This window comes from Artemia franciscana, chromosome 4 (assembly GCF_032884065.1).
Source record: "Artemia franciscana chromosome 4, ASM3288406v1, whole genome shotgun sequence".
Lineage (NCBI taxonomy): Eukaryota > Metazoa > Arthropoda > Branchiopoda > Anostraca > Artemiidae > Artemia > Artemia franciscana.
The window spans coordinates 10,915,343-10,930,222 of NC_088866.1; the positions used below are offsets into that span (position 1 = coordinate 10,915,343).

At 35.8% G+C, this 14,880-nt stretch overlaps 1 protein-coding gene across 7 annotated transcripts in view; it reads left to right on the forward strand.

The window, feature by feature from the left end:
* The window catches only part of LOC136025976 (uncharacterized), a 391,881-nt gene that overhangs the window by 345,216 nt on the left and 31,785 nt on the right, over positions 1 to 14,880 (forward strand). The gene's annotated exons all lie outside the window — the stretch shown is intronic.

Here is a 14,880-nt window from a genome sequence, read left to right on the forward strand (position 1 = left end):
GCCTTGAAATTCAATGGTGAAACAATGGGAATGTGTTGCGCCTCAGGAAAAGTTAAACTTCCTCTATTGGCTGCACCACCAGAGCCATTGAAGACTTTCCTTACTGGAACTACGTCAGAATCTAAGCGTTTTTTGTCAAAAATCAGAAAATACAACTCATGTTTCCAAATGACGTCGTTTGGAGCCCAAATCGAAAATTCAGATCAATTTATGTCTACTTTCAAAGTAAAAGGGCAAATTTATCATAGAGCAGGGTCCCTTCTACCATTCTCAGGCGAGAATCATAAATTTTTACAATTGTACTTCATCAGTGATAGAAATTCTGAATTGAATGCACGTTGCAAAATTTCTCCCAACGTTGAAAGGACAATCGTTTCCCAATTGCAACATCTTTTCCACGAAAATAATAATTTTGTGCGTCTGTTCAAAACAGCCATCGATTTGATGCCTACTGATACGCATAAAATTGTTATTTCCGCTGACAAAACGCCTCCTGGCCAACATGTGCGTAGATACAATGCTCCAACTATCGACGAAGTGGCAATCGTTATGGTCGGTGATCAGTTTTACCTCGAGATACTATTCTTCATAAGGGAAACGCTCAGTTGTTAAGAATTGCTGAAACTCATCGATGCTACGATGCCCTACAATATCCTATTATTTTTTGGGATGGAGCCGACGGCTATCACTTTAATATTAAATTGATATTATAGAAGATTTGTGCGTGCGTATGGCAAACAAACCTATTCAGGATTTGGGAATGCCTTCACCTAACCGTATCGCTGCTGTTTCGACATGTGTAGAATTGGATCGTGAACAAAGTTACAGTACGAGTGATCTATTGTCGTTTGTACAAAATAACATTTCCAAGTTAACGTCGGAACAAAAAGACATTTATGATACGATAATGCATTGTGTAGATAACAACGTTGGAGAAATTTTCTTTTTGGATGCGCCAGGAGGTACTGGTAAAACGTTTGTGATAAAACTGATTCTGGCATCAATTCGATCAAAAAATGATATAGGGTTGGCAATTGCGTCGTCCGGAATAGCCGCAACATTGCTGCCTGGTGGAAGAACTGCTCATTCCGCTTTGAAATTGCCTCTGAATTTGCATTCTACAGAAACTCCCACGTGCAATATTTCCAAATCATCTGGGATGGGTAAAGTATTGCAGCAATGCAAATTTATTATTTGGGATGAGTGCACAATGGCACACAAAAATAGCTCGAGGCTCTAGATCAATGCTTGAAAGATTTAAGAGGGAATTCGAAACCCTTTGGCAGCACATTAATATTGCTTGCGGGAGATTTTAGGCAAACATTACCTATAATACCTAGATCAACTCCTGCAGACGAAATGAATGCTTGCCTGAAAAATTCTAATTTATGGGCACACGTAAAAATATTAAAATTAACTACAAATATGCGTGTCCGATTGCAAAACGATGACTCTGGTCAAACATTTTCAGATCAATTGCTGGCAATTGGAAACGGAAAGTTCCCAGTAGACTCAATTTCAGGACGTATACAACTACCTGCTGATTTCTGTAATTTAGTGACGTCCAAAAATGAATTGATTGAAAAAGTATTTCCGAATATTCTAAAAAATTATAAAAATAATAAATGGCTAAGTGAAAGAGCGATTCTTTCAACCAAAAATATAGACGTCCATGAAATCAACAATATTGTTTTGACCAAGATTCGAGACCAGGCAGTCCTTTACAAGTCAGTCGACACAGTTTTGGAACCAAATGAAGCGGTTATTTATCCATCTGAATTTTTAAATTCCATAGATCTTTCAAGGTTTCCACCACACGTGCTACAACTAAAAATAGGCGTACCAATAATACTTTTAAGAAATATCAACCCACCAAAGCTTTGCAATGGCACGCGACTTGCCGTAAAAAAAAACAATGGAAAACCTAATAGAGGCCACAATCTTGACAGGGCCTTTTGAGGGTGAGGCTGTTCTTATTCCTCGCATTCCCATGATTCCAACGGATCTGCCTTTTCAATTTAAAAGATTGCAATTCCCAATTCGATTAGCATTTGCAATCACCATTAACAAAGCTCAAGGTCAATCATTAGAAAAATGTGGTATAGATCTTAATACTGATTGTTTTTCCCATGGACAATTGTACGTTGCATGTTCGAGGGTCGGTAAACTTGACAATCTATTTATATGCAGCGACAATTGGACAGCGAAGAATGTTGTATATTCGCAAGTTTTTACGCTGTTAATTTGTATTGTATCTATCTATCTGATATGGCGCGTAACGACTTACGCGCGCGGGGGGGGGGCTTGGGGGGCGTGAAGTGCCCTACCAACTAGGTGTTGGGGTGCCCTACCAACAGCTAGTATATATATATATATATATATATATATATATATAAATCTATTTACAACTCTTGAACATGCAACATAATAATTGTCCATGGGAAAACAATCCGTATTCATATCTATACCGCATTTTTCTAACGATTGCCCTTGAGCTTTGTTGATGGTGATTGCTAATCGAACATTCCCTGTGTCCCCGTCGTCATTTATATATCCCCCTGTGCCCCCGGCGTCCCCGTTGTAGTTGTGTCCCTGTTTCCAGGTCGTCATTTATATTCCCTGTGTCCCGGTCGTCATTTGTGTCCCGGTATCCCAGTCTGTAATTTCTCTTTGAGTGTCCCGGTCGTCATTTATATAGATATATAGATACAGTTTCATTTCAGTTTTTTTCTTTTTTAGTTTTTTCTTTTCTTAGTTTTTTTCTTTTTTAGTTTTTCTTTTTTAAGTTTCTTCTTTTTATTGATTTGTTTTCTTCAATTTGTCAATGTGATCTTTTGTCAAAATATATTGAAATATTTGTGCAATTCCCAGTTTTTTTTTAGTTTTTTCTTTTTTTAGTTGTTTAGCTTTTTTTAGTTTTTTCTTTTTAATTTTTTACCTTTTTATTTATTTATTTTTTTTACATTTTTCTTTTTAAGTTTTTTCTTTTTTTAATTTTATCTTTTTTTTCTTTTTAGTTTATTTTAGTTTTTTACCATTTTTCTTTTTTCAGTTTTCTTTTTCTTCTCTATTTTTCAGACGTCATATGCAAATCCTCAATACAAAAATACGTACAACTTATTTTTATATATAGATAAGATATAATCAGGCGTAACAGACATAGTGTAACAGACATAAAAAACAGACAACTTATTTTTATGTATATACATTTTTATATATATAGATACAGTTTCTTCTTTAGTTTTTTTTCTTTTTTAGTTTTTTCTTTTTTTAGTTTCTTCTTTTTATTGATTTGTTTTCTTCAATTTGTCAATGTTCATTCTAACATTGACACTTGGAAAAATCTTTACGTGCCAAGCATGCTAAAGCTCCCGCAATTTATATTAAACCTCAAAATTTGGAGTATCTGTTTTAAGGTTTTCGAATTACTTTAATCTATTGTCAAAATATATTGAAATATTTGTGCAATTCCCAGTTTTTTTTAGTTTTTTCTTTTTTTTTAGTTTTTTAGCTTTTTTATTTTTGTACGTTTTTTCTTTTTAGGTTTTTCTTTTTTTAATCTTTTTAATTTTTAAATTTTTTTTAGTTTTTTCTTTTTAGTTTTTTTTTTTAGTTTTTTACCATTTTTCTTTTTCTGAATTACTTTAATCTATTGTCAAAATATTTTGAAATATTTATGCAATTTCCAGTTTTTACATTCTAGTTTGTTTTCTTTTATATATATAGAAGATATAATCTGTTTTAACGGACAGACAACTTATTTTTATATATATAGATCGATAGATTATAAGTTGTATGTATTTTTGTGTTGAGGGTTTGCATATGACGTCTGAAAAATAAAGAAGAAAAAGAAAACAAACTAAAATGTAAAAACTGGGAATTGCATAAATATTTCGAAATATTTTGACAATAGATTAAAGTAATTCGAAAACCTTAAAACATATACTTAAAATTTTGAGGCTTATTATTAAATATATAGATTGTTGAGCTTTAGCAAGCTTGGCCCGTGAAGATTTTTCCAACTGTCAATGTTATAGAATGAACATTGACAAATTAAAAAACATTGAAAAAGATAGAATGTTACCAAATCCTACAACAGAAGAAACAGCCGAGGAAGCTGCTCAAAGAGTTAATGCCAAAAGGCTTGCGGCTAAAGAACACAAAACCGCGCAATTAGATGAAAATCCACCTGGACAGCGAGAGTCAAAACGTATCAAAACTGAAAATGATAGCGATGATGATTGGGTTTGGGATTTTGACTAGGATAAGGTCATCAATGCTTACTAGATTTTAGTTAAAAAAACAAAGGTTGGGCGATATGTATTTACGTCTGAAAAATAAAGAAGAAAAAGAAAACTGAAACTAAAAATGTAAAAACTGGGAATTGCATAAATATTTCAAAATATTTTGACAATAGATTAAAGTGATTCGAAAACCTTAAAACAGATACTTAAAATATTGAGGTTTATTATAAATTGTTGAGCTTTAGCATGCTTGGCAAGTTTTATGTAGTTAAAAACATATATATATCTATCTATATTCACAGGTGGTACACAGGGACACAACTACAAAGGCGCTTAACTAATATGGCGCGAAAAAAGCTAAAAAAACAAAAAACCTAAAAGGAAAAAACTTTAAAAAAAAGTAAAAAATAACAAAGGTAAAAAACTAAAAAGAAATAAAAGCTAAAAAATAAAAAAAGCTGCAAAACTAAAAAAAAAGAAAAACTAAAAAAGAAAAACTAAAAAAAAAAGAAAAACTAAAAAAGAAAAACTAAAAAAGAAACTATATCTATATATATAGATAAGTTGTTTGTAGGCATGTTTGTTTGTATGTGGGTTTGCATATGACGTCATTATAAGTATATAAGGCTTTGTATATGAAGTCATTATAAGATGACACTACAGACCAGGACACCGGGACACAAATGACGACCGGGAGACAGGGAATATACAACTACAACGGGGACGCCGGGGGGGGGACAAGGGGATATATAAATGACGACGGGGACACATCTATCTATATTCACAGGTGGGGCACAGGGACACAACTACAATGGCGCGTAACTAATATGGCGCGTAACGACTTACGCGCGCGGTGGGCTTGGGGGTGGCGAAGTGCTCCCACCAACTAGGTGTTGGGGTGGCGCGAAGCGCCACCCCAACAGCTTGTAGTACATAAAACTCTAAAAAAGGAATGCATTAAAAGGAATTGGCTTTTTACACTTATTTTCGTCGAATATCGTTTTTGTTCAGTACAAAAAGCACTAGATGCAGCAGTTTCCTTGTTAAAGCGCCTTTGCTATGTTCCAGTGCCCAGTTGGCTACGGATCAAAAAAAATGGAAAAAAAAGATGCTTCTCATGCCGAAGTTGTTACTTGTAGAAACCTTCCTTGTTTTTCAAGCCAATGGATTTTCCCTGTTGTTCTTTTCGATGGAGCATCATTTTTAGCAGTTCTGGGCTATTTTTGTTCCATGGGACTTGTTTTTCCTTTACTAGGTTTCAGCTACTGCTTCAACCCCAATTGCAAATATATAAGATTCATTAAGTTTAATATTACCAATCAAAGGCTACGAGCCTTAGGAAATGAGCCTGATTTTCGATAATGGGGAGAAACAACGCCAAACACATTAAACTATCCTAGTGAAAATTATTGCAGACGTTTTAGGCAGACGTTTCCTACACAAACTTTGAGTGTATTTTTTGCCGGAAGAAAGATTATGAATACGTTTTTATTTGTTTCTTTGCTTTTTTTCCGAGGGGTGACCGTATCGAGTCAAGGGTGCTAGAAGATCAGGAGAGGGCTAAATTGAATGAAAATTAAAATTTATATTACAGTTTTTGAACGACCAAACATGTGTGGCTTTCCTGCTACTTTGTGGCAACAATTATGATTTTGCCGCATAGAGGAACCAGTCTATTGACATCTTTTTGTAGGAATTTTCTATTGAAAGTTTTAAGACAGCAAATCAATTTCGAAGTTTAGAAACTGATTTGCTTTGTATTTTATTGACATACTTATGCAAAGTGGTGTTCTTGTAACTGAACCTTCGTGTAACTTAAATTCTCTTTAACTGAACTCCCATTCAACTCAACCCCACCGAATTGTACTTTCGTTCAACTGAGTCCCGAGCCACTGAACACCCTTTAATTGAACTCTCGCGCAATTTAATCCCCTTTTAAATCTACCGTCACGCAACCGAGCCCCCGTGTAATCCAGCCCCAGTTAATGAGCCCTCATTCAACTAAAGCCCATTTAGCTCAACTGTCATGTAGCTCAACCCCCACCATGGTTGCAGCGGTAGCTACAGCCTTGTAAAGGACAAACCTTGGCTCATATTAACCAAAAATTAAAAAACATGTTTACAAAAAAAAATAGCAGATGAGAAATAATTATCATTTCTAGCTGATTTCTGATTTCTAACAGTTATGTAAATTATTCTTAAAGGTAAAATATTATTTTAAAAACAAATTTAAGGAAATTCCAAACAATGGGCTGAAATCCCAAAAAATAGCGTCAAAAAATTACAAAATTAGAATCGTCATGGCCAAAACCCTGTTAAGAAAACACAGTTTTCCAAGCAGTCTACGCTTGCTTGGATAGCACTAATGAATCCTCTTTTCTATTTTATTGTTTCTCCTCTGCTAGTGTGGCACCGGAACATCGTAAAGAGCTGTTTAATATTCTATTTCCAATAAAATAATTTGTATCTACTTATGTTCTTTTTTTAACTAGAAAAAAATGAAATCGGCCAGAAACGAAACAGATTTTTAACCAAAAAAAACATGCATCTTTGATTATGAGATGATTAATGACGTCATTATCGTAGGTTACAACCGTAAATGACGTTATAGCGAAACTATATAATTATGTCGTTTACACTTGTTGTTCGTTCCTTAATATAAAATTTGAGATGTATCCTCAAACCGTCCTAAAATATTGCAGATTTGCCATTTTAATAGCCGGGATACGCATATAATCCTTTGATTTATCTCTGTTTTCAATTCCAAATCACAATTCGAGGTCCACATGAGGTCTAATAGTGATTCACCCCATAAAAAACACAAACATTTAGGGTTATTGGTTTCATTTCGTAATTAAAACAGTATACGGCTTAACTATGGAGAACTATTTTATTATATAATAATTTTACTAAACGACTATTTTAGCCATAGGTATTGGAGAATTAAGGCTCCTTGACATATAGAGCCCACGAAAAGATCACATGCATTTAGAGTTAGTTTTTTTGCAGAAATTGGTGAAAGCAAATGTTCAACTCTAAGCCCTGATAAATTCACGTTATAGCTTTGGAAGAGGCGGAGGAGGTGGGGGAATTGGGACAAAGGGAGTAGGAGAAGGCTCAGAGGCTTCGGAAGACTCTTCTGAGAGTAAGTTAAATACATGATTTGGGCTACTTGAAAAAATTGATTCTTTGCCTTTAGTGTTCTCACTTCTGTTCAATGATGCGGATCCTTGAAAACATAAGCCATGTTTGATATCTGTTTGTCGCAATTCCTCTGCCCTAACTACTCCAGAATTTAAAAGATTTTCCTTCAATAATGTATACTGTTCTTCCAGTTTTTTATTTTCTTCTGTCACTACAATTAGCTTTATTCTTTGCAGTGCAATCTTTTTTCGCTTTTTCTCTAAGAGGTCAGAAAGTCTGTCCAAAGAATTGTTCATCTCTTTTACATTGTTCCTTATTTTCTCCTCACTTATAAGTCCTTCTGCACGATGATATTTCACTTCCTTGACTTGGTTTTTCAGTAATGTATTCTTCCATTCCTTGTTCATGTTATAATTAATAATTTCATTGCAAAGCCATACTGTAAATCCTATAAAAGGAATCAAGCTATTAAATAATACATTTGTTATTTCAGACGACATAATGAACTCTTAATAATTTTAACTCAATACTTGAAACACCTTCATTTACTAGCAAGAAATATTTACACTTACATTATCTGCACTAAGTTTAACCCCTATTCCGTGTGAAGCTTACTTTTCTTGCATGAAATTCATTGAACTAGAACAGATAATTGTGCATTTTCTTTTATACCTTAATTATTCCATAATGTTGACTTGAAAACCTCAAGTCACCTCAACCTCGTTAATAGATTTCAAATTCATGAAATTCATGCATTTTCGACAAAAAGAAAATCGCGTATGAATGAGCCAAGTTGCGGACACGGCTTTGACGAAATAAGCATTAAATTTTTCAATTACAGAAGCTATTTATTATTACTTACTAGCTGGGTCCCGGTGGCTTCGCTGCCGGGCCTCAGAACGGAACGCAGCAGCTTCTATATATGGATTCTCATTGTCCCTTGTGTTCTAATGCAGTTTTTTCAAAGATATTTGATTATTAAAGCAAGCGCAATTTTTAACAACTAAGCTTCAAAGTTTTGGTTTTCTTTTTTAAGGTTTTTGAATTCTTGTAATCCCTTGTTTTTTAATTATTTTTTTTTCTTTCTTTCTTTTTGTCTTTTAGTTTTTTACCTTTATCAGTTTTTTTTAAGTTTTTTCTTCTGTTTTTATCTTATTTTTCTTCTTTATTTTTTGGAACATATAGCAGTAGTACGATTAGGTGAAAGTATTCCAAAATGCTCGAGAAGTTTGTTTGAAATAGATAAATACAAATCTTCATTCATGACTAAAGTGCAGTCATAGATTTCTGTTGTAAAGTCCAAGGTCATATCTGACCTCTCTAGCTGTATTCGGGGGAGTATATCCTCGGCCTTGTGCAACTTGTATTTCTCCCATAACTCTATAGGAGATGAAGAAGAGCAAGTTGTCAATATAATTCCAAATAATACACGAATTTGACTTGGAGTTGACGTTTCGCATGCGTCATTGATGCAATTATCCCAGTGTTGGTCGTTCTCCAATAAATTCAGAGCTTGGCATCCCCTACGATAAGTGTCATGTACAGTCCCGTTTACAGTTCTCAAATGCTCAAAGGACGTCGGGCTGGGGACATTAACCAAAAGCATTCAGAGAAAGAAGCATTCATTCTGATTTGGGTGGATTGTGTAAATTCTTCCTATCGTGGTTTCTTTGAAGATATTAGGCTGGCCGTCGACTGACTCACCCCGTTTTTGACGTTCAAATGATTATTTATTAGCATTCCACGTGTAATACATAGCAACTTCTGAATACAGCAGTTTTTTTTCATAAAAGAATCATTTTGACATAACACCAAGAAAGAACTTAACGTTTTATCCGGTGGATTCAGGGCTCTTTGTTGCATGTTGGATTCCGAAAAATAAACACATCGTCCACTCAGTAAATGTACCGCTAAGTGAACAACAGCTGGACTTCGTTCATCTAATGTAAAATATATTTTTTATTGAAAGATAAAAATTAAATATAAATTCAGAGCTTGGCATGCACTACGGTAAGTGTCATGTATAGTACCGTTTACAGTTCTTAAATACTCAAAGGACGTCGGACCGGGTACATTCACCAAAAGCAGGCGGAGAAAGAAGCATTCATGTTTATTGGGTGAATGGTGTAGAGTTTAATTCCAAGTGTAATACGAAGGCACTTCAGTATACCGCAGTTTTTTTGCAAAAGAATCATTTTGACATAACGAAAAGAAACCAGTTAACGTTGTATCCGGTAGATTCAGGGCTCTTTGTTGCACGTTGGATTCCGAGAAATAAACACGTTGACCATTGTCAACAACAGCTAAAGTGAACAACAGCTGGACTTCGTTCATGTATCGGAAATGAAAGAATTCGCCAAACAGCTTCATTACTGCTTATGTATCTTCCAGCCTGATACTGTACGATTTCATTAATATCACTGACTTCGGACTGCAAGCCAAAAACTGCCATGTCGCTGCCTTTGTTGACGTATTTACACATGTATTTGATTCCCTTTACGGAGTTACAGTATTCAACGTTTATGTGTGCATTAAATGTTTTTGATAATAAAGGTTAATATGGAACAACCCACTGGTTATCTACATCGATAGTGGTACCGTTATGCTTCCTTATTTTTGCTGTTTTACCACCATCTTCAGTAGATCTTCTTCTACATAGTGGGTAACCATCATTGCCGGTAATTGTGTTGGGTACTAAAAGTCGAGGATATTGCTATGTGCACGTTCCTTTGGCAATGCATGGTGATTTTTTCATTCAGTGCACTGCAAGGTCCATGTATTCTATTTTTGACCACAATATCATATAAGCCCTTATCGACATTTTCATCAGATATTTCAGCGGAAATCCACATCGTCAATGTCATTAGAAGTAACTTTATCTTCTTTCACTTCTTCAACAAAACTACCGTTCATCAAAAATTTGACTAGATATTCAAAATTTAGTCCAACATTTTTAGTTTTATTCTCAAGCAGAAAAACTGAAAAAGCGGGACACTATTGGAAGTCCCCCTCATGTATGGAATAATTTCTGTTCGTTTTAGTTTGCAATGTAGCTACTTATTTTCAATAAAAAAAAATAGTTTTTTTTATTTGATCACATAAAGAATCATCTTTAAATTTCTGACAATTATCATTTCCTTTCATGCGATAAAAAAAAATATTGATCAGGCATAAGTTCGTTTTAAAACATATAACTTAAAATTCATCCGAAAAACATGCATTCACATTTTTAGGGGTTAAGCCAATGATTTGTTTTATTTTAGAACTCTCAATTACACGCGCTGATCAAACAGTTCGTGGGTACGAAATAAGTAAGACTCTGCTCAATTGTAAATGGAACCCTACAAAACAGAATTTTTGTACCAAAAGATACATCAAAACAATTGAATTTGTATAATTATTCTAAATATACAATGTTCACTAAATTTAATGTTACCAATAACTGGCTAAATTGTCAAAAGAGGGTGAAAATACCTCCAAAGTGTCAAGTGATCTTAATGTAAGCCAAATAACGTCATCCGATTTCGAATATCAGAGAATGCTACTATAGAGGTTTTAAGCTCCTGTAGACAAAACTACATTATTTTGCAATTTTTCTTTCCAGAGGAAAGATAACGAATGTATGTATATTTTAACCCCAGGGGTGGTTGTGTTGAACCAATTATCTTCAAAGATCGGGAGAGGGACCATTCGAATAGAAATTAAAAGTTCAAGTTCTCTTTTCGTGTGACCAACGAATTGGAGGGCAACTAGACCCTCCCCTGACGCTTATAAACTGATTTTGTTCTCTGCTTGATGCTAAAAACTTGACCACTTGAAGGTCTACCACAAACAATCCAAATTTTCAACCAAAACTTGGCTTGGTTCTTCACTTTCTTAAGTTCCGGATTACATTTCCAAAGGTCTTACGGGTGTTAAGTCGCACGCGAGTCAACGGAACAGCTATTGCTTCAGCTTGTTTAATTGAAGAAACGATATTTCTGTAGCAAGAGTTTAACTTACCATGAGCATCACTGACAAAATAACCAGCGCCAAGAAGATGATAAGGCATCAAAATAGTGGATAGCAGAATAGCGAGAGTCGAAAAATAGAGTGACCAATTTACATTATCCCAATCACGTTTGTAAATCCATTTTTAGGCTTAGGAGGAGCACTGAAGCTGATTGTAGAGCTAATAGATAGATCTAAATTAAGAGGGAGATGGTCATAGTCTCTTTCCTCATCATCGACATGAACATCAGAGGTATAAAGAAGGGGCGAACACACACAATGGTCCAAATAAGAAACTGCTCCACTATTATGGATATATGAGAAGCTGCAATCTTTATTTATAGTCCTATGCACGGCTGGTAGAGCATTTAGTGGGGTCTAAGATCGACTGGATGATATGTGAATGTTGCAATTTAGATCACCAGCAAGAAGCCATGAATACCCAAGAGATTCAATTTCGCTAATCAAACCTTGTAGCTTATCACAAGACTTGGCAAAACTCGAGAACGACTGTACCGACTTTTTATCATGCGGCAGGTAAGCATTAATTAAGACAGAGTCACCAAGTGTTGCAGCTAGAAGATGCTCAGATGGGTGGTAGCACACCGGTGATAAATCTGCAAGATTCCGTCTGATATAACACGCGAGGCCACCAGAAGGCCCACCCCGAGTCCGTCTAGCATTGGTACTAAACACAATGTGATCACGATTCCTTCGTAAAAAGTTCACGCTGCAGGCAGGAAGCAAGTGTTCTCGCAGGAGAAGGAGATCAAAACGGCTTAACTTTTCCTCCAGACTTGGCACTTTGTCTTTAGCCCCGTTAATGTTAAACGAGCACACCAAAATTTTGCGACAGTTCATTTATGAAGGCGCCCTGTAACGGTCTTAACAAGAGCCTGGAGACGAGGACAGCGAAAACTAAATGCTACATGATCATCACCGCAATTTGCGCATTTTATCGGATCCGTGCATGGGGTGTCTTTGCAATATTCATGAGGACCAGAGCATCTAGCAAATTTATAGCAGGTACTAGGACAGTTAGCAATTAGATGTTCAGGAGACTGGCATTTGTTACAGCGTCTCGGGATTTTTTTTAATTCATAAACACGGATCAGTTCATATTCAATTTTCAACCCCAGTCTAAGAGCCGAAATAAGACACCCTTGATCACTAAAGGTAATCTTGACACACCGGGAATTTCCAATCCGGGTGGCTTCAGGAACTCCAGAACAGTTCTTAAACAGAGATAAATCAAACGAGTCGCCAATCCCTTTTGCCATTCCGTAGAATTTCCTTTCCAGAAACTTCACATCCGATCCACTCAAGACTGATCGGGCTAAATTACAAAAGCCGCTTGCCGCAACGCTGTCAATATTCACAATTATTCTGTCTCCAGAGGCGCGAATATGCTCAACACATTCATGTCCGGCAATTTTATCAATTACAGCTTTTCGTTTCAACTTTGATCACTCGGTGTCTTCGTGATAACGATTGTCGCTTGATTCGTTACAACTGGAATGGAAGCATCACCGTCCCCTGGTAATCCTGGGAAGTGGAGATCATAAGCAGTCACCTTATCTTTAATTTGCAGCAGGGTCTGATGAAGAATATTAATTTTTGCCGAGAGCCTAGAATACGCTACTGCAGGCAAACACGGAACCTCTGTGGGGGAACGTATCACAACAACAGGAATGATAAGAAAAGGCTCAGTTTTCAGTTTCTGAAACTGTTCAAGTATGTCCTTCAGGTGATTCATTGGAGCATTTGGTCCCGTGCGTTTAGGACAAGCATCCGTAATCGACAGCTTTTCCCGCAGCAGCTTCTTCCCCTTCGTAATATCAGCCAGCTCAGAAAAGTCAACAGCTGATTTCAAAATAACTACATCTTCTACACCTCTCTCCAAGTAAGACTGAAGAAAGTTCAGAACGGGGGAAAAAACTAAACATTCCGAAGGTTCAAATCCTTCGAAGGATCGAAGTCCATTTTCCTTGCACATTCGTCAATCCAAACAAGTAATGAAGGAACCTAGGAACAAAGGAAGTGTAAGGACCCCCTCAACTATTCCCCGCTATTTACGGGTAACTTAATACCTGCGGGTACAATACATCGCTTGCGGGAGGTTCCTTCCCCTCTTCTGCTGGTTCCCAGTACACTTCTCAATGATATGAAATCAAAAATTATCTATGGTCACTGAAATAATTCGAGTTTAAACCACTGAATTAATGCAATTTAAAATTGAGAAAAAAAACATATTCACTCTGAATCTAGGTAAAGTTGAACCATAGCTAATATTACGAAATAACAACTGAATTAGCTACGGTCACTGAATTAATTACGGTCACTGAAAAGTTCACAGCGCTTAATCAATACAAGTCCAAAGCAGGTTTTAAAATCCAATAAATCCAAAGAGATGTTCGCACTTTGAAGACTGAATAAAATACGTAACAAAATCCACAGATTTTTTCTAAGGGGAGAGGTATTTTCTGTTAGGGGGGTTTTCCCTGCCGGCAATCTTTTGTGGAAGGAAGTCTGCAGGAGGAATTTTTCAGGAAAAATGTTGCATGGGATAGAGGAGAAGATTTCTTGGCATGACTTCAAAAAGAGTCAGGAATTAAATAAAAAACAGTTTTTTTTAAACAAAAGTAAGGTAAAACATCAAAATTAAAACGAACAGAAACTATACCCTTCCTCAACTCTCACTCTTTGCAAAAAGTTTGACTTTTTACCACAATTCTTTAAGAAAGACAGTTCAAACACAAAGGCCGTTGAATTGAAAGAGAAGAATTTCTAAAGAACTCTAATTTTTAATGACTTTCAGACAGCTTGCGATAACAAACTGTAGGTAAGGAGCGACTTGACCGATTAGCAACCAAAATTCTAATAAAAAGAATTGAAAGATGAATCCATCTAAAGAATTGTAATTTTATGCTCATTACAAATATGTAAGATTCATTAATATTAGTGCTACTCATCAAAAGCTACGAACATGAGAAAATGTACCTGATTTTTTTGTCCTGTGGTGGCGCAGTGGATTTGACCTTAGCTTGGTAATACGGGACCCAGAGATCGAATCACGCTGCGGGAATGCACTGCAGGGCCGACGCAAGGACCTTAGTAGTCAAGAAGCGTCGTTAATTCTTAAATAATAATAATAATAATGTACCTGATTTTTGAGAAAAGGGGGGGCACCCTAAAAAATCAAGGACTGTTAACTGAAATCGTACTATCAGATTCACCATATCAGAGAAACATGTAGAGGTTTCAAACTCCCATCTGTGGAAGAAATGTGGAATTTTAGATTCGATGAGTCCTGAACCAGGCATTGAAGAACCAACGGTAGTTTATCGGTCAATTCTGCTTTCAAAGTTATTAAGCTGCTGTCCCAATTTTAGATCCGATGAGTCCTGATCTGGGCATCGAAGAGCCGACGGTAGTCTTATCAGTCAGTCCTGCTTTAAAACCTATTAAGTTGCTTACTAAGCTGCTGTTCCTATTTTAGACT